This window comes from Eschrichtius robustus, chromosome 19 (genome assembly GCF_028021215.1).
Source record: "Eschrichtius robustus isolate mEscRob2 chromosome 19, mEscRob2.pri, whole genome shotgun sequence".
NCBI classification, from domain to species: Eukaryota; Metazoa; Chordata; class Mammalia; order Artiodactyla; family Eschrichtiidae; genus Eschrichtius; species Eschrichtius robustus.
In genome coordinates this window covers 31,973,199-31,998,732 of record NC_090842.1, presented here as the reverse complement: position 1 = coordinate 31,998,732, position 25,534 = coordinate 31,973,199, and the positions used below count along the sequence as shown (strand labels likewise).

At 42.4% G+C, this 25,534-nt stretch overlaps 1 protein-coding gene across 13 annotated transcripts in view; it reads left to right on the top strand.

The window, feature by feature from the left end:
- Positions 1-25,534, top strand: part of CHD9 (chromodomain helicase DNA binding protein 9) — a 244,201-nt gene that overhangs the window by 33,005 nt on the left and 185,662 nt on the right. For 5 of the 13 annotated variants that reach the window (XM_068529058.1, XM_068529056.1, XM_068529057.1 and 2 more), the window contains exon 1: positions 17,710-17,792. The exons of 1 other annotated variant lie outside the window; for it this stretch is intronic. The gene's annotated coding sequence lies outside the window, so the exon portion shown is untranslated. 7 more of the 13 variants (XM_068529064.1, XM_068529052.1, XM_068529050.1 and 4 more) reach the window with 4 other exon arrangements.

The window sequence follows — 25,534 nt, the reverse complement described above, 5'->3', positions numbered from 1 at the left end:
TACACTCCATTTACATTTGTTACAAAATGTTGGCTATATTCCCCATATTGTACAATACTTCCTTGTAGCCTGTCTTACACCCAATAGTTTGTACCTCCCACTCCCCAACTCCTGTACTGCCCCTCCCCCCCAAGAGGGTTAATTAACTTTAAAAATCTTATTTAATGTAATTTTATTTTACTTTAAAATATTAATTTTATTTATTTTGACTAGGAGTTACATTTGTCTGGTTCAAAATGCAAGAGGATATACAGTGAGAAGTCTCTCCTAAACCTCGTCCCCCATTATCCAGTGTCCTTTTCTAGAAGAAGCCAATGATTCAGTTTATTATGTACCCTTCCAGAGGTATTTTATATGTATACAAGAAAATATAATTGTATGCATGTATTCTTGTTTTGCCTTTTTTTCCGCATGATAGCATACTCTATTATCCCACATCTTGGTTTTGTATTTGAAATCATTCTAATTCCATTCATAAAGAATACTCTCAATTTTTAAAAAATGATTTTATTGTATTCTATTGTATGGGTATTCCATAATTTGGTTAACCAGGTCCCCAAGGTGATCACTTAAGTTGTTTCTAAACTTTTGCCTTTACTGACAGTACTGTAATGAATAACCCTGTACATGTGTTATTCCTTAGGATAGATTGTAATAGAGACCAGAATTGAGGTTCTACTATGAGATTATGTCCGGGAGGTTTCATAAGTTCAGGTACTTAGAAGTCAGGTCATTCCTTGCCTCTGTTCTATACTCCTTTGATCTGTGATTGGTAACCTAATCTTACATGCTCTAGGTCTTTAAATTTTCACTGGTGCTATCTCCAGTCACAACAGTGATAAAAGAACTTTTCAGCATTTTCTCGTGCTGAGATGGTCTGTTTCTCACTGGTCTCTGGTGCCCACCTCTGCTCAGAACATTGGCCAGTTAGTTCAATACAAATAGTACCTGTGTTGCTACCATGAATCTAAACTGGTCTGGGACCCATCAGTCAATTTGTGTTCTGACCTTGGTGCCAGGTTAGAACACTTGAGCCAGAAGTTCAGGCTTCATGTTGTTTGTATTTGAGAAATAAATCAAAGTTTCCCAAGTGTGCTGTTAGAAGAATTCAAAGAAGCATAGTAAAAAGGTATAAATACCAACAACAACAAAAAAAATGATAAACAGTTATTTCCCAAAGGACAGCTGGAAGGCAGTGCTGCAAAGTTAAGTAGCCAGGAACATCCTCTGCTGCCTTTTCAAATTAGGTCTTATTACATATATTTACTAGGACACATTTCAGATAAAGAACTAAACTCCATCATTGTTAGCTCAGAGGAAAAGAAGAAAGGTTCATAATCTAGTTAAAGATGCAACTGCCACAATAAACACACACACACACACCACACCACCACCATCACCATACCCCACACCCCACACCTTACATATGGTGTGGTTACACTGTAACATTTTGAAAAAAAAAAAAAAAAAAAGCGATCTCATTTAGCATCCTGCTTCCCAGATGGGCTACCCTACATCTATTCTAAATATTTTTTAAAAAAAGACTGTATTTCGTCCGTGAAAATATTTAAGAAAGGAAATACGTACGTTCGTTCCACAAAATATATATGTATATAAAGGAAAGATTACATCAAAACTTCTGAGCACCCTTCCAGCTTTAAAATATGTAGTCATTCTCATCATCAAGAAGTTCTTCTTGGACTTCCCTGGTGGCACAGTGGTAAAGAATCTGCCTGCCAATGCAGGGAACACGGGTTCGAGCCCTGGTCCGGGAAGATCCCACACGCTGCAGATCAACTAAGCCGGTGCGTCACGACTACTGAGCCTGCGCTCTAGAGCCCGCGAGCCACAAGTACTGAAGCCCACGCACCTAGAGCCCGTGCTCCGCAACAAAAGAAGCCACCACAATGAGAAGCCCGCGCACCACAATGAAGAGTAGCCCCCGCTCGCCGTAACTATAGAAAGCCCGCGCACAGCAACGAACACCCAATGCAGCCAAAAATAAACTTATATTAAAAAAAAATAAAGTTCTCCTTTCCATCTGTTAACTATTTTTTTAAAAAATATTTATTTATTTATTTGGTTGCCCCAGGTCTTAGTTGCAGCAGGCGGGCTCCTCAGTTGCGGCACGTGGAGTCCTTAGTTGTGGCATGCGAACTCTTGGTTGTGGCATGCATGTGGGATCTAGTTCCCTGACCAGGGATCGAACCTGGGCCCCCTGCATTGGGAGTGCAGAGTCTTAACCACTGCGTCACCAGGGAAGTCCCCTGTTAACTATTGAAATAATTGTCACCCAAGGCTTGAGCATGGTACGTGACAAGTTCATTTATTTCATAAACCTTTATTGAGTATCTACTGTGGACCAGGCACTGCCACAGCACTGAGGATGTGGTGGGCAGACAGAGATCTTTATCCCGTGGGGCTTATGTTCTAGTGGAGGGAGGCAGAGAGACAGTAAACAACAACAACAGCAAAAGACACTGTATATCATATGGTGCTAAGTGATACGGGGACAAATAAAGCAGGGGACGCAGTAGGGAGTGTGGGGATGAGGGGGGAGGGTCACATTTTTTTAAAAATTAATTATTTTATTTTGGGCTGCGTTGTGTCTTCGTTGCTGCATGTGGGCGTTCTCTAGTTGCGGTGAGCGGGGTCTGCTCTTCCTTGCGGTGCGTGGGCTTCTCATTGCGGTGGCTTCTCTTGTTCCAGAGCACGGGTTCTAGGCACGCGGGCTTCAGTAGTTGTGGCATGCAGGCTCAGTAGTTGTGGCTCACGGGCTCTAGAGCGCAGGCTCAGTAGTTGTGGCGCATGGGCTTAGTTGCTCTGCAGCATGTGGGATCTTCCCCGACCAGGGCTCAAACCCGTGTCCCCTGCATTGGCGGGCGGATTCTTAACCACTGTGCCACCAGGGAAGTCCGAGGGTCACAATTTTAATTTGTGAGGTTAAGGAAGGCCTCACTGAGAAAGTAGCATTTGAACAAAGTCCTGGAGGAGGGGAGGTGATATAATGGTGACCCTTCAGGTACAAGGTAAATAAACCTCCTTTGTGGTATAATTTGAGGGTAAGCCCTTTTTATCTCCAAATATTCTTTTCACCAACTAATCATGATCCCTAAAATTCTATTATTAGTGATACACACTTAGGTTAAGATGCTAAAATAAAAAGTATACAGTTCTGAACTATTAAAACCTTTGGGTGAATTTGTTTATCTGATACTTTTGTAAGTTTCTGCGATGGAGGAGAGTAAGGTGATTGAACAGGGGGAGGTGTGTGCAGTGATAACAGATTTGAGGACGTGCAAGGAGCAAGAATGTGACACAAGGACCTGGGTTGCCGCCGCTGGGAGCAGGACTGAATCCTCCTTAAGAATTGCTCTCATTTTGCCTGCTGTGTCCACGCCCATGTTGCCCAGTCCTGGGGCTGATCCTGGGGCTCTCAGCCAGTTCCTCCTGACCGTAGTGCTAAGGGAGGTGCTCTGGGATGCAGGGAACAGGCTGATGGGTGGTTTAATAACATCTCCCGAGGGGCTCAGCAGAGTGTTTGGAGTTGTGCTGCAGACAGTCGTGTAAAAGGGGACACACAGGAAAGCAAGTCTGAGACTTGTAGCTCTATTAGTCTATGGTTAATTTAACAGCTCTCAGAAAAATAAACGAGTCAGGAGACTCTGAAAGTTTCCTCCTTAATCAATGCAGGAAAGCAGCATTATGTATGATGACATTCACCTTATCTTTTGAAATGAGATTATCCCCTATGTCTGTATCTTAGGTTTACCTTTGCTCCTATAAATCCCATTCTCAAAAACTCCTTCTATAGACAAAAGCTTTAGACCATGGGTCACAAACTCAAATGCCTACAGGGACCAGGGAATAATGGACACAGGTAGGTAGGGGTTGGTGGGGACCGAGACACAGTGGAGAGTGCTTGCCTCTTCTCAGCTCCTGGGAGTGTTATCAACTGGGAATGAGAGTTCAGTATTGCTAGAATTTTTCATTTTTCAACAGAAGGTGGAAATCCAAATTTTTAGGCAAAATCTTCTGATTTTTAAATGTTGGCAACCAGTCCAAGATAGCTGGATACACTGTATAGGCCATTTATGATGTCTGATATAAACAGAGAATTTTGGTACATTATGGAACACGATAGCAAAGGTAGGCAGAGGGGGGACATCTGATCAACCTGCAAGTTTGAGAAGGTAAATTTTTTAGGGAGTTGACTGCTTTGCCAAGGTTCTGCCTCATCTCTTTAACCAGTTATCTTGGGAAATAAATCAAAATTTCCCAAGTGTGCTATTTGAAGAATTCAAAGCTAGGAACATTGGAGTCGTCCTGGTGGCATGGGAGAAAATGCTGAACAGAGAATTCAGAGGCCTGGGTCCTAGTGTTGGTTCTTTCACAAACTCACGGTGCTACCTTGGGTGGATCTCTCAGTCCCTTGGGGTTTAATTCCCTTATCTGCAGAATGAGGGGCTGGACTTAACGGATTTTTAGAATGTCCCCCTCCAAGCCCAGGAAGTCTTCAGACATGCATTCGAGGGGTGGAGAAGGGCAGGGCATCCCAAAGCTCACAGAAAGGCTGCTCAGCTTTTGTTCTGTTTTTTCATTCGGGACTTCTGCTTTTCTGTGTTTTAGATCTTGAGCTTCTGAAAAAAAAAATCTTTTTAAAGAAAGAGTTTCCTCATTTTCAAAACAGTTTCAAAATCATTGAATTAGTGTATCAGTAATATGTTATTAGTTGAGGTTTGCAAACTCTATGAGGTGTGCGGCTAATCAAAATGATAGGTCTTTTCTCCATTTGTCTACCACTGCTGGTTACAACTGCTGCCAGCTCCCACCTCAGGCATAAATCAAATCAACAAGTAGTCAACAAATAGTTTGGGAAGATCTGACACATGACCCAGTTCAATAGATTGTTTGGGGGGATTTAAGAAAATCTTTCTTTTGGTGATCAGATGTGTTCTTTTTGTGATACTGTATATACCTATAAAATAGACTCATATTTGCTACTAAATAAGCTTTTCCTGGTTCACATGATTTGGTAAATTATATCAACATTTCACAGTGATCTGCAGCTTCCAGGGGCTCTGACACTGGGAGAAATATGAAAATCACTTGACTGACTTTTAAAAATTAGCTATAATTTATTGATAATCTAATATGTGCTGGTTTTAGGTATATCATCTCTAAGCTTCAGATTATTTGCACTGCAAAAGAGATATTTTTAATCTCTATTTTACTAATAAATAAAGAAACTAAGGCTAGGTGAGGTTAAAGACTTACTTGGACCACGTAGGATTTTAACCCATACCTGTCCCAGCATATTCTCAGCCAGACAACCTCAAAGGTCGCTTCTAACCTTGAGAAGTTAGGAGGCAGGAGTTCTTCTGTTTTAAGCTGTCCTAGGATCAACTGCAAAACTGCTGTCAACTTGCAACTTTCCAGATCCTCTTACCTACTGAAACCCTTGAATTAAGTTTTGTTAACTCATAGTTATTCAAGTTTAGTGCCCTGATCTTGACTAATAAGAGGGTCTCTGAATTTAAATAGTCCCTTGCACAGCCAGGACATCTTCTGTAGGAGATGAAAGAACTTTAGATCAGACTTTTGGGGATGAATAAGTGGATTTATTGTGTTATGTCTGTACTTGGCTAAGCTGAGTTTCTCCTGTTGCAAAAGAAATGGCTTTCCCTGTTGGGTGATCTGTCTACTGTTCTGGTCTAATGGATTCAGTTTCCCTAGTGGACAACTTTTTTGTTCAGTACTTTGCTGGACACGTAGTATAACCTAGTATTTCTAATGACTGTAACCACTGGATTTATTTACTTACTTATTTATTTATTTGCTTAAAAGTTCACCTACATGGGCTTCCGTGGTGGCGCAGTGGTTAAGAATCTGCCTGCCAATGCAAGGGACGCGGGTTCGAGCCCTGGTCCGGGAAGATCCCACATGCCATGGGGCAGCTGAGCCCGTGCGCCACAACTACTGAGCCTGCACTCTAGAGCCCGCGAGCCACAACTACTGGAGCCCACACACCTAGAGCCCGTGCTCTGCAACAGGAGAAGCCACCTCAATGAAAAGCCCGTGCACCGCAACAAAGAGTAGCCCCCTCTCGCCGCAACTAGAGAAAGTCCGCGTGCAGCAACAAGGACCCAGTGCAGCCAAAAATAAATAAATTAAATAAATAAAATTTTTAAAAAAGAGCTTATAAAAAAAAGAAGTTCACCTACAAGACAGTAGACCAGTAATTTTCATTTACACACCGCAACATTTTCAGAGAATAATGTTTGTGAACATTATTAGTAAGAAACAGAAATGTGAGTCAGAGAGCATAGGTGTTCTGATTCTCATTTAACAGGCAAGAAAAATTGCTTATAATTCATTCAGTTGGCAAGTGGTAGGGCCTGAATTTCTACCTGTAATCCTGTGTGTGCTTCATTTTACTATAGTCATTTGGTTTTTCTAACTGGAGGGGAAACCAATTGACTTTCAGCATGAATCTAGGTTTTGTTAACAGTTCTGATGGTGATTTTGAAAAATAAAGAAAAAATAGTTTATTAATTGCACAGCTTGAGAAAAATATCAATAACCATTGCTTTTCCTTAAAAAAAAAAAAAGTAGAGGTCCCAATTATTCGTAAGGTCTTCAAGTTTAGAGTTTGCCATAACAAAAAATATGGATAAGTGTTTCTGAGCCCACCACTACTTGGTCTCTGTTTCCTGCAAGAAAGAGGATGGAATTTGGACACATCCCTCTGGGAGCATTGTTTTTTATTCGCTTTGCACTTGAGTGATTGGTTGATTGCCTCTGACTTCTACAGATAAATGAAGAGGTTTGTTGATGACTTTCTTCTATGAAGGAAGAGAGAAATGTGCTGGAACTTTCCCCTTTGAGTTTGAGGTTTTCAGAGCAGGTCCTAACAGATGAACCTCAGTTACTTGGGTGCCTTTTCTCTTTCTTTCCTGGGAGGTTAATTTTTCATTTGGTTTGTGCCTAATTCTGCCCCTTTGCGATAGCGAGGCAGGTATTCAGAAGCCACAAGGGTAGTCTGAAGAACACTTTAGGTTGCCCTAGACAGAGGTGACACGGAAACGACTCACCTAGAGGATAAGAACATGGTAGTCGGGTAATTATTCAGTTTCCTGTCACTTAGAGCAGTACTTTCTACCTTGGCTGCACAAGCAATGACACAAAGAGGTTTTAAAACATATTGGTGCCTGAGACCCATCACCCCTAGGTCGGGGCAGGGTCTAAGCAAAGGTAACTTTAAGGCTTCCCAGGTGATTCTAGTCTGCAGTTAGTTTTGAGAATCTCTCATTGAGGCTTCCAATATCTTATTCAAAACCAGGTGAGATAACCCCAAATGACAGTTGTTCTTTCTCCCAGGACATTACAGGTATTTTGGGTGAACATTTCATTCAGTGGAAAATACACATTTCTTTTTTTTTCTTTTTTTTTTTAAGTGAGAATTTTTAAAAAATTTTTTATTTTATATTGGAGCACAGTTGATTAACAATGTTGTGTTAGTTTCAGATGTACAGTAAAGTGATTCAGTTATACATATACATGTATCTATTCTTTTTCGAATTCTTTTCCCATTCAGGTCATTATGGAATATTGAGCAGAGTTCCCTGTGCTATACGGTAGGTCCTAGTTGGTTACGTATTTTAAATATAGTGGTGAAAATACACATTTCTTGAGCACCTGTGTTCTAGGTGCTGGGAATACTTCCAGGAACAAGACTGAGCCTGCCTTGGCCTCGAGATGCTTGGTTTCTAGTGGGCAGAGACAAACACACACACAGGACTGTGGTGTTTAGAGGGAAACCACCTGAGTAATTAGGGGTCAATGAAGGCCTCTGTGAGGAGCAGCCATACCTAGAGCCTACGGAAAGGCAGAGGGAATAGAGGGTGAAAAGTTCCTGAGACAAGGAAGAGTGATGTGTTTGAGGAACAGAAAAGACTGCAGTCACTTTTGTTTATCTAGAAACAGGAGTGCCAGAGAATGAGCAAGCTCCAGCCTGACATTTCTTACAGTTTCCACAAATCACTCAGTATATTCTTGCCAAATAGTACACACTCTGCAAAGGGAACACAAGGAGAAGTGTCTTCTAGGAGCCAGGGTACTGTGTGCTGGACAAAGAGGGCTCCACGGGATTAGCCAAAAATTGCTGACTATGAGAAAAAGTTAGGCAGTCCTCCATGACACTGAGATAAACTGTGAAAAAAGGGAAAATTCAATTATGTATTTGATATCCAGAGGATTTGGCCTAATTCTTTGGTCTTTTATCTTGTTGCTAACCATCACTCAAATACAGCCAATCAGCGAGGCAGAACTGGCCCCATTTTGGAAGAAATGCAGTTCTCTGACATACTAGTTTTGAGGTCTCTACCCAACCAAACTTTCTGGAAGGTGAAATGTTTGTCAAATATTTGTAATGTTGGAGAGGTCAAATATGTGCCTGTAGGAGACAATTTCTATGAATTTCTTGTTTTAAGAAACATTGACTCAGCTCCTTTCCTGGTCTCCACACAAGACTTCTACTTAAACTGCTCAGGGTCTGGGAATTCCCTGGCAATCCAGTGGTTAGCACTCCGCGCTTTCACTGCCAGGGGCCCAGGTTCAGTCTCTGGTTGGGGAACTAAAATCCCCCAAGCCATATGGTGTGGCCAAAAAGAAAAAAAAAGAAATTGTGCAGGGTCACTAACTGCTTACCATCTAATGGTAACCAGAAAGCTACACTGACTTACTTTCAACAAAATTTTCTAAGGCCTCTCTGCTCTTGAATTTAAAAAAATTTTTTTCAGTCATATAACCTGGAATTAATTTTCCTGGTTGGCATGTTGTTACTCTTCCTCTATAAAACAAACCATGGGGTTCAGTGCAGAGAAAACAACTATAATGAATATGCATCCTCAATCAGAATGTCCAGGAATTCCAATAATCTCCACATGCTTTTACGTAAGAGACCGCATGCTGCCCTGATAAAAAAAGAGTGCTTTAAAAGGTGATCTTAATAAGAAAGATAGCCCTTCTTAAGAAATCCATATGAGGTAAGAAAAAACTCACTCAGTTATTTTAAAAAAATGCAAGACCATGTAATGGTTAAAGGATTTATTTTATTCCTAACAATAATATACGAGTTTTATAAGCTCTTTCCAAGATAGAATAAGGAGCGTGAAACCTGGCCGATGGGATTATGGAAAGATGGTGACCAAATTATAGTCATGGCTATAACTAACGAGGAAAAACAAGTCAAGAAATATTCAGAGGAAACCTGGTGCAATTTTCTCTTTTTTGAAGCTTAAACAAGACAAGATGGGTTTAAATTGCACCAGGATGGATTTCTCCTTGAAATAAGATGCCCATAATGCCTATAAAACAAACCAGTTGATTAGAAAAATACATGTCTACAGTTTCCATTAGTCCTTAGGGTCTGTGGTATAGAGCATACGTGGTTTTTTTAGTATACCAATTACAGTACCTGTAAATGAAAGTTAAGTATAATAAATTAATAAAAATAATTAATTAGTGGGTATTATATACTTGACAAAACTTGCCATGAGGTGAAAGGACCATGCCTATCTTTTTCACTGTTGTATTCCCAGCACCTAGCACTGTACCTGACACTTCGCGGATATTCTTTTATTTTTTTTTCTTTTTTCTTTTTTGGCCACGCACACCGTTTGCGGGACTGAGTTCCCTGACCAGGCATTGAACCCAGACCCCGGCAGTGAAAGCGCTGAGTCCTAACCACTGGACCACCAGGGAATTCCTTTTCAGAGATATTCTTTAAATATTTGTGGAATGAATTAATTTCTTAAATTGCAGCTGCACATCATGCATTTCATTTCCCCAAACTTGATTTAGATATAACCTCTCCAGGAATGCTTCTATTACCCAAAGAGAAGCAGATGAACAAAGAGAAGGAATAAGGTGCTCAGGAATGTCTTATCAAGGAAAACAGCAAAACCTCTTTTTTTTTCCTGAAGACCTTTTAAGATTAGGACAAGCAACTTTTGTTTGTTTGTCTGTTTTGTTTTGTTTTTGGCCGTGCCATGCAGCATGTGGCATCTTGGTTCCCTGACTGGGGATTGAACCCGGGCCCTTGGCAGTGAGAGCTCGGAGTCCTAACCACTGGACCGCCAGGGAACTCCCAGGACAAGCAACTGTTTATAAAAGCAAAACAGTGGAAGATTTTAACTGTCAAGTAGGATCATGCTTTGAAGTATATTTCTAGCTAAAAGCAGGGGATAAAATAGATACAACTTAGAGACTCTAAGATCTGTCCCTGATTAAGTAGGCCTAAGATAAGAGTCTGAAGATTGGCTGCCTGGCTGAACACATCCTTTGGATGTTGTTATCAGCAGCCACTAGATTTGAAAACAGTGCTGAACATGCTTTTAATTGATCTTTGAGGTGCTCTAAGCTACAACTGAAAGCCTGCCCTTTTTTCTATTTGCTTGAACAAGAGTCTGAAAAGGGAGGCTAAAGAGCTTTCTAATGCTATCCTTTACCCTTTCTTCTAAAAAGAACCTGTGTTTTCCACTGAGTTAAGGAAATTTCACAACACCCAGGGGCTAAAGTGAAGTTAGTTTTTATTCACTACTGAACCAACTTTCAGATTCTTTTCCTAGAGTGGAAAAGTAAGCTCTTCAAGCTACTATTCATTATTGCAGAAAGATGGAAATTATGTTATATTCCATAATATAATGGGGCATAAAACATTTAAGTTATGAATGTACATAAAATGTGTAAGAGATTAAAAAAGCATTCCTAAAGTTTATAAGAACTTATCGGTCTGTGAAACAACATTTTCTTTAGTACCTCAACCTGTGAATGAATGTCAATAAAGATGAATGAGAAGATATTTTGTCCACACACATTTGTTCAGTATTTATTATTACTATTATTTTGATATATTTATTTATATTTGACTGGGTTGGGTCTTCGTTGCTGCGCGCAAGCTTTCTCTAGTTGCGGCGAGCGGGGGCTACTCTTCATTGTGGTGCACAGGCTTCTCATTGCGATGGCTTCTCTTTGTTGGGGAGCACGGGCTCTAGGCACACGGGCTTCAGTAGTTGTGGAACGCGGGCTAAGTAGTTGTGGCTCTCGGGCTCTAGAGCACAGGCTCAGTAGTTGTGGCACACGGGCTTAGTAGCTCCGCGGCATGTAGGATCTTCCCAGACCAGGGATTGAACCCGTGTCCCCTGCACTGGCAGGCAGATTCTTAACTGTGCCACCAGGGAAGTCCCCAGTATTTATTATTAATAATTTAATATTATTTATATGAAAATAATAATCCCTTCTTCTGTAGCCAACACAGCTCCCAGTCTGGTACACATACATGGTGAGGGTAAGGTAAATTATACCAAAGTCACAGAACTGGTGAGCCCAATATGAGAAATAACAGTGCCACTCCAACAGTCTTCAGATTAAAAAAATTACTTGCTGCTTAATTAATATGATAAATATAATTAAAATATATCTGTTCCTTTTGTTTTTTTTAACGCATTGTTTATTTATTTATTTTTTTGGCTGTGTTGGGTCTTCGTTTCTGTGCGAGGGCTTTCTCTAGTTGTGGCAAGCGGGGGCCACTCTCCATCGCGGTGCGCGGGCCTCTCACTATCGCGGCCTCTCTTGCTGCAGAGCACAGGCTCCAGACGCACAGGCTCAGTAATTGTGGCTCACGGGCCTAGTTGCTCCGCGGCATGTGGGATCTTCCCAGACCAGGGCTCGAACCCGTGTCCTCTGCATTGGCAGGCAGATTCTCAACCACTGCGCCACCAGGGAAGCCCTAGGCATTAGTTTTTAAAAAACAGCTTTATTGAAATAGTATTTACTTACCATAAAATTCACACTTGCAGTGGTATTTAGTATATCCACAGAGTTGTACAAACATCACCACAATCTAATTTTAGAACATTTTCATTACCCCCGCATAAGTACCTATTATCAGTCACTCTCCATTCTTCGTCCCCTTCCCTCCAACCCAGTCCTAGGCAACCACTAATCCACTTTCTGTCTCTCTAGATTTGCTTATTCTGGACATTTCATATAAATGGAATCATATATGTGGCCTTTTGTATCTGGCTTTTATCATTCTACATAATGCTTTCAAGGTTATTCCATGTTGTAGCATGTAGCAGTACTCAATCCTTTTTTTTTTTTAATATTTATTTATTTATTTAGGCTGCGCCGGGTCTTAGTTGCGGCACGTGGGATCTTTGTTGTAGCATGCAGGATCTTTAGTTGTGGCATGCGGACTCTTAAGTTGTAGCATGCATGCAGGATCTAGTTCCCCCACCAAGGATCGAACCCAGGCCTCCTGCATTGGGAGCACGGAGTCTTACCCACTGGACCATCAGGGAAGTCTCCTCAAACCTTTTTATGGCTGAATAATTGTCCTTTGTATGGATATAACACTTTTGTTCATCCATTCGTCAGTTGATGGATATTTGGGTTGTTTCCACTTTGGGGCTATTATGAATAATGGTGCTATGAACATTTATGTGTAAGTTATTGTGTGGACATATGTTTTCATTTCTTTGGGGTTTCTGGGTCATGTAATAACTATGTTTAACTTTTTGAAGAACTGTTTACCAAAGTGGCTGCACCATTTTACATTCCCACCAGCAATGTATGAGGGCTCTAACTTCTCCATGTCCTCATCAACACTTGTTATTGCCTGTCTTTTTTATTATAGCCGTCCTAATGGATGTGAAGTGGTATTTCATTGTGGTTTTGATTTGCATTTCTTTAGTAACTAATGATTATTAGAGTGCATTTTATTGTGTGCATATTGACCATTGTATATCTTCATCGGAGAAATGTCTATTCAAAAATACTTTGCCCATTTTAAAATTGGATTTTTAAAAAATTGTTGAGTTGTAAGAGCTCTTTATACATCTGGATACTATACCCTTATCAGATGTATGATTTGCAAATATTTTCTGTCATTCTGTAGGTGTTTTTCTTTGCACTTCCTTAATGGTGTTCTTTGAAGCACAAAGGTTTTCTATTTTGATATTCAATTTATTTTTTTCTTTAGTTGCTTGTGCAAAAGTTTTTAATTTTAATGAAGTCCAATTTATATTTTCTTTTGTTGCTTATGCTTTTGGTATCATATATAAGAAACCATTGCCTAACCCAAGTTCCTGAAGATTTACTCCTTTGTTTTCTTCTTAGAGTTTTAGAGTTTTACCTCTTACATTTAGCTCTATCATCCCTTTCCATTTATTTTTTGTATTTGGTGTGAGGTAGGGATCCAACTTCATTCTCTAGCATTTGAATGTACAGTTTTCTTTCTCAATTTAAATGTCTTGGCACCCTTGTTGAAAATCAATTGACTATAAATGTAAAGGTTTATTTCTGGACTCTCAGTTCTATTCCATTGATCTATATGTCTATCCTTGTGCTAGTACCACACTGTCCAATTACTGTAGTGTTGTAGTAAGTTTTGAAATCAGGAAGTGTGAGTCTTCCAACTTTCTTCTTTTTCAAGGTTGTTTTGACTATTCTGTGGGCATCACTTCTGTAGGTCTCACTGAAGTAGGGTCTAATCCTAGTTTTGCAGTTTTAGGATCTTGATTGTATCAGTTTTTCCCCAAAGTGAACAGTACCAGAGCATTGGTTCATACCCCTCAAACTTGCAAGAAAATGCCAAGTTTGATATACCATATACATTTTGAGATATTCCTTTTTTGGTAACCTCAACCAAAATGCCTATACAGGGAACTCCCCCTTACAAGGTGCCAAATTAGTTGATAAAAGTGTGCTTGATAAACATGGAATTGGGGGCTTCCCTGGTGGCACAGTGGTTAAGAATCCGCCTGCCAATGCAGGGGACAAGGGTTCGAGCCCTGGTCCGGGAAGATCCCACGTGCCGCGGAGCAACTAAGCCCGTGTGCCACAACTACTGAGCCTGCACTCTAGAGCCCGCGAGCCACAACTACTGAGCCCACATGCCACCACTACTGAAGCCCGCGTGCCTAGAGCCCGTGCTCCGCAACGAGAAGCCACCTCAATGAGAAGCCTGCGCACCGCCATGAAGAGTAGCCCCTGCTCACCGCAACTAGAGAAAGCCCGAGCGCAGCAACGAAGACCCAACGTAGCCAAAGATAAATAAATAAAATAAATAAATTAAAAAAAAAAACCAAAAAACAAACATGGAATTGGAAACTGAGGCTGAGGGAGGGATATAGTATAATGGTTAAGAGTTACAGACTTTAGGGCCAGTCAGTTCTAAGTTTGAATCCTATCTCTGCCACTCAATGATTGTGTAACCAGGGCAAGATTTTGAACTCTCTCCATCTGTAAAATGGGGGAAATAATCCCTTTCTCATAGAGTCGCTGTGAAGGTAAAATAAAATAACAAATATGCAATACTATAACAAAGTTGGAAGTTGCTGGCTTCCTTGGCTAAACCCTTATAAACCCTTACACAGTACTTGGGACTAGTTAGATTTCAGTAAATGTACCTATTGGAGACACTTGTAGAATGCTTCATTCGGGTTATGAAGAAAGGCTCTCTGACATAGCACAGGCTTCCTAGTGACCTGAAACATTGTGTCTACAGATATGGGGGTCTTTTTGGTTTGAAAGACTTTGGGTAGGAATGGACCCAATTTTACTCTAGAGTGGGACAGAGGATCCTGGAGAGAGCATTGCTACCACCTGGTTCTGGACATTCCATTGCCTGATGGAACTAGTAGGCCAGTGTTGCTAGATTTTGATGTTGATGATATTGATTCTTATTAATTCAAATTGCAAAGAGTAGTGTTTACTGATGTAGCCTCTGAATTCTGGGATTTAGAGCCATCCTTTGCAATGGTTTTTCCAGAGTGCACATATCCAAAAAACCTCAGTTACCAAGAATACTACTAAGATTTCAGAAGTAAGCAAAAACTCGTCATTGAGCAAAATAGATGTCAAAAAATCTATTTTGTCCCCATGTGCTTGGGGACTTCCCTGGTAGTCCAGTGGTTAATACTCTGCGCTCCCAACACAGGGGGCCCAGGTTTGATCCCTGGTCAGGGAACTATATCCCGCATGCCGCAACTAAAGATCCCACATGTTGCAACGAAGATCCTTAATGTGGCAAAGAAGATCCCACATGGCGCAGCTAAGACTGGTGCAGCCAAATAAGTAAATAAATAAATATTTTAAAAAACCAAAAAAACGGGCTTCCCTGGTGGTGCAGTGGTTAAGAATCCGCCTGCCAATGCAGGGGACACAGGTTCAAGCCCTGGTCTGGGAAGATCCCACACGCTGCGGAGCAACTAAGCCCGTGCGCCACAACTACTGAGCCTGCGCTTTAGAGCCCATGAGCCACAACTACTGAGCCTGTGTGCCACAACTACTGAGCCCATGTGCCTAGAGCCCGTGCTCTGCGACAAGAGAAGCCACTGCAATGAGAAGCCCGCACACCACAACAAAGAGTAGCCCCTGCTCGCCGCTACTAGAGAAAGCCTGTGTGCAGCAACAAAGACCCAACGCAGCCAAAATTAATTAATTAAAAACAAAAACCAAAAAAACCTCATGTGCTTAACTCACAGGAGAACCCCACAGAAAATCTTTACTCAAATCTTGAAAGTCTAAACTAATAGAAGTTTATCTGTGTCTAGGTTCATAGTACAATAGAAGCATTAAAAACAAAAAACAAAAAAACGGAAAGAAGGTTGTTAGGTAGGACAATGGAGAAGTGTCAGCCCAGTGGTGATAAAGGAGACAAAACAAACAAACATGTAAATTTAATCATAAAAACAGCATTCTAGAGGTCATTATTATAGGGACAAATCTACATAATTTTGAGGGCATTCATTGGTCATAATAAACTGCAATAGTGTTGATAATTATAATTATGCTCCTTAATCACCAAACTTTATTTTTTCAAAGGGCTGTATTCAAGAAAACATGAGTTTTCTTGGGGAGAAAAGTTCTGTCAAGTAGGTAAAGTTGATAAATGAGATGTTACTGGCCTTAGATTTGACTCAACAGGTTGGATTTGCAAACTAAAGTGGTATTCAAATAAGTAGTGTAGCGAGCTCAGAGATGAACTGTTTGCGTGCATTCTTATCCTGGTGTGTAGTTGGTATTAAGTATCCGTGAGGGGAATCGAAACTGTAATTGTAACTTCTCTCTCAGCAGGGTTTTCTCCCAACCCTTTCAGTATCTCAGCTAAACAGAGTTGTGTTGCTCTACTCTGGAGAGCCTTCGTGGGGAGTATAAAGAATGGAATGACTTGGCAACGAGCACTCTGTATACCGCGGCCATTCCATTCTGGTCAGGCATAAACAAGCACAGTGACATTGCTCTATGCTTCTTTGTGAAGACAGAAAGTCAAGAGATTTCTGTCAACTGTAAAGTGAATGTTAGATCTCACCCTCCTAGGATTTGAAACGGTAAACAGTTCCGAACAAACATAAGGTAGGCTGGCTGAAGTTCTAACGTTCCATTATTTTGTCTTCTCTCATTCTAATATGGATGCTGAAGTTTTAGTCAGGTGTTAAAGCCAGCTCAGGGCCTGAAAGAGAGACCCGTAGAATTTTAGAATCGGAAGGCTTTTAGAAAAATGTGTCCAGCCTCTTCATTTCACAGAAGGGAAAACCGAGGCCTTGGGACACGTTATGATTTAATGTAGGTCACTCAGTTAATTAGCGACAGTGCGAGAGGGAACCCAGGTGTCCCCACGCCTTCTTAGGCCGTGGTTTTTTATACGGCCCCTACTCCTGGACCAGCGTCACCTTCTCCCCCGCCCTTTTTTTTTTTGGCGGGGGCGGGGGTGTCTTTCTTTCCGTTCATAGCAGTGCAATTTAGAACGTGGGCCTGACCATGGAGATGACTAGGTGTGTCAGCCCCAGCTCTCCACCACTGGAGGTGCGTACTCTCTCTAGATTAGGACTTGGGGCTGGATCTCTCCTCAGCCTGGTGCCTTTTCCGCGGCAGGTGCTTAGCACCTGGACTGAATCGCTGCATCATCGCGGCGACACTCTCCTTGCTCCCGATTTTACAGCACAGGCGTGTGCCACCGCAGTCTCAGAGCGAAGTGAGAACGAGGGTCCAAGACTACGGCCGTGTCAAGAGGGAGGCTCTAGAAACTCTCGCGGTTCCTCGGCGGTCCCGGGCTGGCGGGGAGATGCCCAGCGTGTGAGTGACCTCGGCGCCGACCCCGCCACCGGTCAGCTCGCGGCTAGGGCGTGCCTGCCAGGCCTGACGTGGCGGCCGGGCAGCGGGGAGGGGAGAGGCCGCCGCGAGGGCGCGGCCTGACGTGGCGGCCGCGGCGGGGCGGCGACGGGAGCCCGGGCCACTGCACTGCCCCGCGCTCCGGCCAGAGGGCGCCCGACCCCAACACTTCCCCGCCCCGAGGCCGCCCAGGGCTCTCGGAGTAACCGCACCGGCGATTGGGTCGGCGGCGCGGCGGGGCCATGTTGGAGCCGGGCGGCGACCCCGCCTCCCGCCGCCCTCCACCCCAGGTCAGGCCGGGCCGAGAGGGAAGGGGAGCGGCAGAGGGGATCCTCCCTCCTCGGTCGCCCGACGCGGCGGGAGCAGCGGCGGGAGCTGCCGCCGTCTCCACCGCCCCTCCGAGCCCGGGCCAATCAGCGGCGCGGGCACAAGTATGCAAATGACGCGCCGGTGCTGCCGGAGTGCCGCTCGCAGGGGCTGGTGGGGTCGAGCTGGGGGAGTGAACTGGGCCAATCAGGCGGGTGCGTGGCGGCGCGGGGGAGGCGGTGCCCCTTCACTCCTCCCTCCTCTCCCTCCCGGCCCCGCGCTGACAGGGGGGCCTGGCCGCGCCGCCGGTAAGTGCCGCCGCCGCCCGTCGCTGCCACCCGCCGCCCCAGGCGTGGGGAGGAAGCCTGGGGGCGCCGCTGGGCAGTGGCCGCTGCTCAACTGGTGGGGAGAGGCGGGGGCGGGTTCTGTCAGCCGGGTGGTCGCCTGAGGCTGCCCCCGCCCGGCCAGCCGCGCGTGTCAGTCTCGGTCGAAGCGGGGGGCGACGGGGGCGCCTCAGTCATGGCGAAGCGCGAGAACCCGTGAGCGGCGGTGAGTACGTGCCGCCGCCGCCGCCGCTCCGCCGAGGTGGGGGGGTCGGGGCAGGCCGGGCCGCGTCGCCGCCGCCGAGGTGAGGGGCCGGCCCCCGGGGGCGGGCGGGCGAGAGCGCGGGGAGGCCGGGGAGGGGCCGCTGCCCGCACGTGCGGCCCAGCCCGCCCGCGGCCAGCCCCGCTCCTGTCATGGCTGCGGGCTGCTGCCCCCGCCTCCCAGCACGCAGACCCCGGGGTCCGGACCCGGCCGCAGCGCCTGTTGCGTCGGATGGAGGTGAGGGCAGGGCGGGCAGGGCGGGCAGGGCGTGGGTAGGCAGGGCCCCCCTTCCCTGCCCCGTGTGAGGTCGGGGCCTCCCCGTCCGCTCGGTTCCCTCCCGAGGGTCGGGCTTCCCTCCATCCTGCAGCCTCTTCCCCCGCCCGCCTGCTTTCTCGCCTCCGTGACTCATGACAAGGCGTCCCGCGCGAGTGCTGGGTGCCCTCGAGCCCTGGACGCCCTCGGCGCTTTTCCAGGCCTAGGCGTCCGGGTTACGACCGCGCTGCGTCTCTGTGATCCTCCGTCCCGAGGGCCTCTCCACGTCTGCAGCAGGGCCCGGACCCCGGATCCCACCAGCGCCTGTGTGTGTCGGGCCTTCGCCGTGACTGCTGCTTTCTTGGGATCTGGGTGTGGGACGTGATGGGTGGTTCCAGGGCTCTCTTCGCGGACATCCATCCCAAAGCCAAGCACAACCCAGAAAGCCTGGGTGTCTGACTGGCCTGTCGCAGTCGCCAGCTCAGAGTGGTTTCTGTTTGTTCCTTTTTTGGTTTTGTTTTGCTTTTGTGGGGTTTTTTTTGTTTTATTTTGTTTTGTTTTTAAGGAAAATAAAACTTTTCAGAACAAAGTAGACAAGAATTTGTTTTTTAATTGTGATATTTACAGTGTTGCTTTCTTGAAAGACTGGGATTTGACGCTTTTGTGACTTTTATCCGTTTATGTGAAATACTCATAAGTACCTCAGAGTCCCCGCCCCACGTTAAATAAAGTTTATTTTCCTTAATGCAGTCATTATCGCAGTTTAATTTCTCAGTTTTGCATTCCACTTTTCAGCTTTTCCTTTTCTCTGATTTCAGTCTCACCACTTTTACTTAAGTAGCTATGATCTTGAAAAGGAAAGAGGGCTTGTTTTGTAATGTTACTCTACCTAAACTCTGTGTATAATTGTACAGGTACTTAGAACCATTAGGTCTACAAACACTTGAATATACAGAAGGCGAACTTAAGGGGGGGATTCCACTTTACAGAGGGAGGGTTGTGCTGTGTTTGTTTTTGGTGTTTTTGTTTTTGTTTTTGCAATGCAAAAGGATGACCATAGTCTTTCTTTTCTGTTTGATTTACAGTACTTGAACTTAAATGTGACTTTTTGCTAATAGGTAACACAGAGCCTTCCATATGATTGATATTTGATAAATATTTACTAAATGAAAAATATCTGTTGCTCCAAGCAAGTAAAACCATGTATCTTCCAAGACTTTTCTGTTTATGCTTCCATTGCCTTAGCACTTCACATTAAATCGTTTAGTGTACTACAAAGTATTGGCAGGTCTCACTCCTTGGGGAGTTTCCCATAAATGCAGATCATATAATATAGACATAAAATGATCTGAGAAAAAGCAAAGTAGTTGCCTCCCAGTTTTGCTTCTGGTATCTCTGTCATCCTTGAACAGTTTTAGGAGAGTGGGTAATTGAGAGTTAAAAAACAAAAACGTTGTGATTGATTAACTAGGAGAAGATGATGTCCTAAGGACATAGGAAATAGCATTAGGAAGAAAACATTGTGCTGGAGTAACCAGTAAAGCCTTCTTGACTTGGAAGGAGTGCTGATTGGAGAGAATCAGGACTTTGTCACTTTACTAGCTATATCGATGTAGTCAAGTTTCTTAAATTCTGTGAACCTTAGTTTTCTCCAGTTTGACAATTCTGTGATTCTAAGTATCGTGAGATCCTCCTCTGAAATGCAAAGATTATACTTGGATTTAAGTGTTAGAAAAAGCAGAGGTTTTGAAAGAAATAGTGGTATATTGGTATTTCAGGTAAGTTGGCCTTAACCGGAAAACATTTTTAGAATAACCTCAAGGTAGGCAAGCATGAATAAAGATAAGCAGTGTTGTCAATGGAAAAAGCCCATGACAAGATAAGATTAATGAAATCATAGCATTTTCAATTTGGAAGTATCTCTAGAAACTTTTAACTCCAAACCCCTTATCTAATATAACTGAATGCCTTCCATAAGGCATTGAGCTAGACCTTGATAATTTACCTATGGAAACAAGATAGAACTGAAGGGGAGGGGCTTGTGTAAATTTAGGAGGCAGGAACTGAGTAGCATTACAGATTTAGAAGTAAAATCTATTGAAGCTTCTATCAATAGTAAAATAAAAGTGTTGGTACATATGAATATTTTAGATTTTCTGAAGAGTTAGATCATTGAAATAAATGTAGAACAAAAAAAGTCAACTACTTCGACAGTAGTTGAAATAGTAGATCTACTGGGGAAATTTCATCAGGTGTCAGTATAGTGAATAAAGAACATAGTGATAAGAATATGGAAACTTGGTCAGAGTGAAAATGAGTTATGAAAACTAATTATGAGAGTGTGTTGTCATAAATGTTTGAAAAACTTTAAAAGCCAAAGATTAGAATTAGAAGAGATTTATGGAGACTGAGGTAGAACGATTTTATTGTAAGCTTTCAAATGTTTTGTAGATGTTGTGGTCTTAACATGATTAACATGTTTTAACAAAATACAGATTTCTTACATGATGAGAGATTTAGTTTTTTTACACTTACCTACTTTGTAAATATAAGTTGCCACATTCCAGTTCTATAATTGTCTTCTAACACTTTGTCTCTCTTAACTCCTTATTTGGGCTTCACTCCCCATACATTCTACCTCTCCAAATTTTACCAGTCTGAATACTCAGGTCAAATTCCACCTTTTGAATAAAATCATCTCTTATCATTGTAGCCCTTAAGGATCTCTGCTTCCCATGAAATCATAGCATTATTTGTCTCACTTATTTGACATCGAGTACAATTTCCTGGCATTCCTTCTATTGTATTGCCTTTGAGTTTGCAGGAACACTTTTTGCTCCTCTCTTTTGGTAACAGTTGGAAAGTTGATCAAGTGACGATGGGAGACCCAGAGGAGGGGAAGCCACTTCGAGCTGTAATTTGTTTCCTGGATTCTAGGTCATGCGCATCCATTCATTCATCCATTAAGCAGATTTATTAAGAGATCCTTTTACTTATTAATTTATTTTATGTAATGTAATCCCTGTCTTTGTAGAATCTACAGCCTAATAGTGGAAACACATAATGAACAAGCAAATAAACGTAAAATTACAATTTGGGGTGAATTCAGTAAGGGAAAAGAGTGCTATGAGAGAAAAATGGGGAGGGTTTTAGTTTGTATGGTCAGAAAAGGCCTCTCAGGTGGTGATATTTAAGTCAAGACATAAAGAATAAGAAACCAGGCAGGAAAAGAGTTTCCTAGAATGGGAAAAATACGTATGAAGGCAGGAGAGAGGTTAATATGTTGGAAGGAATGAAAGAAGTTCAGGATGGCAAGAGCATAATAATGGAGGGAAACCGTGCAAGATAAAATGAGAGAGGCAGAGAGCAGATCATGCAGGGCCATGCAGGGTAAAGACTTCTGTGTTTTACTAAGGACATTGCAGTCATTGAAGATTTTGAAGCAGAGGAGTAATATACTTTAAATTTTTAAAACATCATTTTGGCTGAGAATGGATTGGAGAAAGGCAAGGGTAAAAGCAAAGACATTATGCTACTATAGTTGTTGAGGTAAGACATGATGATAACTGGAACTAGGGTAGCAGCTGTAGAGATGAAGGAATGGAAAAGGTGATATATGTGTATATGTATATATAAAGTTTGATTTGATAGAGACAGGAGATGGGAATGGTGGCGGAGTTGACAACTGCATGATGAATTGGATGTAAATGAAAGGTGTCAAAAATGACCTCCATGGACTTCCCTGGGGGCGCGGTGGTTAAGAATTCGTCCACCTGCCAATGCAGGGGACACGGGTTCGAGCCCTGGTCCGGGAAGATCCCACATGCCACGGAGCAACTAAACCCGTGCGCCACAACTACCGAGCCTGCACTCTAGAGCGCGAGAGCCACAACTACTGACCCCGCGTGCCTAGAGCCCGTGCTTCGCAACAAGAGAAGCCACGGCAATGAGAAGCCTGTGCACCACGACGAAGAGTAGCCCCTGCTCGCCGCAACTAGAGAAAGCCGGCGCACAGCAACGAAGACCCAACGCAGCCAAAATAAAATATAAATTAATTAATTAATTAATTTTAAAAAAAAGATCTCCATGTTCCTGGCTTGAGGAATTAGATAGATGATGGTGAGATGTACTGAGAAGAAGATAGGGGGAGAAAAAGGATTGGTGAGAAATCAAGTTTTGAACACTATCCATAGACAAGTGCTTCAGAAGGTGAGGACTGGTTTTATCTGAGTGCTGGCTGCCTCAGTGAGGATAGCTTTAGCTATGTGTGTGACAGCACACTAAGACATATTCATAGTATGTGTTTTTAGCATTTTTTTCTATTTAAAAATATTTATTTATTTATTTATTTTTGGCTGCCTTGGGTCTTCGTTGCTGCACGCAGGCTTTCTCTAGTTGCAGGGAGCGGGGGCTACTCTTTGTTGTGGTGCCCGGGCTTCTCATTGCGGTGGTTTCTCTTGTTGCGGAGCACAGGCTCTAGGCTCACGCACTCTAGAGCGCAGGCTCGGTAGTTGTGGCGCACGGGTTTAGTTGCTCCGCGGCATGTGGGATCTTCCCGGACCAGGGCTCGAGCCCGTGTCCCCTGCATTGGCAGGCGGATTCTCAACCACTGCGCCACCAGAGAAGTCCCCATAGTATGTGTTTTGAGAGGAAGGACTAGGCTTCCTATTTGTTAGAAAAATTGGTAACTGTAATGATCTTACTTTTTAACAATGTACTTCAGTTTTTGAAAGTTTATTTGTGAATATCTTAATATAGATTATATTAAATATGAAGGTTTGAGAAAGAAATGAAAACGTAGTATTAGATGGGTTTATGTATTACTTGGGTGATGGTGCGGAATAGAAAAGTCTTGTAGTTTTGATATTCTCAGGAAATTAGCAATCTGAAAGTTACTAGCTTGTAGGCAGTCTGATATTAAATGTATCATTTTAAATGAGACTTCTGGTGCTTATGAGTAAAAATTATAGCTTATGTCATCAGTAGCTATTATTTATCAGATAGCTGTAGATATTGATGTTTCTGTTGTAATTTGGCATAATTAAATGTAGTTAGCTAAATGAATATCTAAGGGTTTTTTGTGTGTTTTTTTTGGTTATGCTTTAGAACTATTTTAACCAGTAATTTTAGATACTGTTATTGCTACAGACGGACGTGGTTTGAAATTTGGGGGTAAAGAAAGATTATCTTTTTTGGCCATTGGTTATTTCAGTTTAGTTTACCTGAGTAAGCAGCAGCCCTGTAAAGCATATTAAATTTTATCCTAGAGGAATTCCTGGCAGTCCAGTGCTTAGGATTCCATGCTTTCACTGCCAAAGGCCTGGGTTCAGTCCCTGGTTGGGGAACTAAGATCCCACAAGCCATGTGGCCAAAGGAAAAAAAAAATGAATATTGGAAATCAGTGGTTATTCTTCTGAAAGATAACTGCTAATATATCTTGTTAGTTCTTTTATAAGAAGGAAAAAATGGTGAGGACAATGATTAGGTTTCATATATTTTGCATAAGATTTGTTTTATCTTAAAATTTTGTGCTTTACTACAGTTTGAGTAAATTAAAAATTTTTTTTCCCATAGAATTAGCTGACTTGAATTCAATATATTTCTCTCTGTATTTTCTTAGTTATCTTTGAAAGAGTTGCAGTAATTTTATGGGGGCAGAAACTAAAGTACAAGAGGTTAACAAGCAAATGGGTATTTGGAAAATGGAGGCAGTGGATAATTTATTTTCAATATTTGTCTTTGAATAGAAGGATAGAAGAAACAAGATGATTTCATTTGTACATTTACATTTTTGTTGAGGTAGGAGAGATCTGCTGATGCCTAAAGTTAGAAGGAAAGCAGGCAATTGCAGGGGGTGATTAAAGATCTTCGAGAGAGGTGGAATGTGTGGGTGTAAGTCCCTTTGAAAGGCTAGATGGAATGGTAGGTATTAAGAGGTGAAAGATTTATCTTTGGGGAAGAGTCATGCTTCCTCTTCTGAAAATAGTATTTATAGAAGAAAAAAGGGATAGATGCAAAGACAGATACATGGCTTCTGTAAAGATGATTGGTGACTTTCAACTGGAAAACCTCAGAAGTCTAAGAGGCAAAATTGTTTTGGGGTGAGAATGGGGAAGTTAGGATTGAAGAATTGAGGAGAGAAAACAAATAACTGCAAAGACATAGCCTAGAAGCATAGGAAAATGAATTTAAACATTAAACAAAAGCAAGGACCACATTGAAGATAAAGGTTTGGTGCCAGGCATATAGTAAATATTATAAATATTACAAATATTCAGAAACATTGAATTGGACTGAGGCAAGGAGGTAAAATTACAGTGGTGATGTTAATAAACTATGGTGGGTTGAGTGAGTGAAAAAGGACACAAGGGTATTGAAGGTGATGAGAGGACAGCATTGGAGATAATTAGTGAAAGAGTCTGAGGAGGTCTAGAAAAGCCTAACAGCCATGGGAAGGTTTGAATGACTATAGGTTGTTGGGAAGTCAGAAAAGAGATGACAGGTATGAGAGGGAAAGCTGCATTTATTAAGCACTTACTATGTTTTAGGAACTTTGTATTTCTAAACTCTGCAACAACCTTGCAAGTTAGTGATAATCAACCTGGGTCTCAGTTTTTAGTGTATTTCAAACTTTGGAAAATTCTTCATTTAAATCAGTTTCCTGTTTTTAATGTTAATAGTATACACACGCACTCTCTTAATTTGGTTATGAGTATGATTGATGTTCAGGACCACTTCAGTTAAACAACTTGACCTGACTCAGTAGCAACTAGGAAACTTATAATCTATCTTCAATATCAGCCCCAAATTAGTTATTCCCAGTTAGCTTGTACCAAGAGTAGAGATGAGATTGTATTTTTAAAGATTTCCCTTTCTGTGAGATGCAAAGCAAAACTAAATTAAGTATGAATGCCAACAAAGTAAGTATCAATAATTGAATTTAGTAAGTGGCGATCTACAGACTGAGATGTTAATATGAGCATCAGTTGAGTGCTATTAGATTAGTGGTTTCAGTTCTTTTAAACCAAGGAATGCTTTGTTTTTAAAAAATGCTACTTGACAGCTCAATCTGTAAAATAAAAGAATATGCGGGGTGAAATCTTTTATAGGGGAAGAAATAGGGGAAGGGGTGGTCTAAAGCCCTTTCTTTCTTTGGCTAAGGATTACCCAACAATCTAGGGAGCACAGTTTGAAAACAGTATTTACGCAGTAC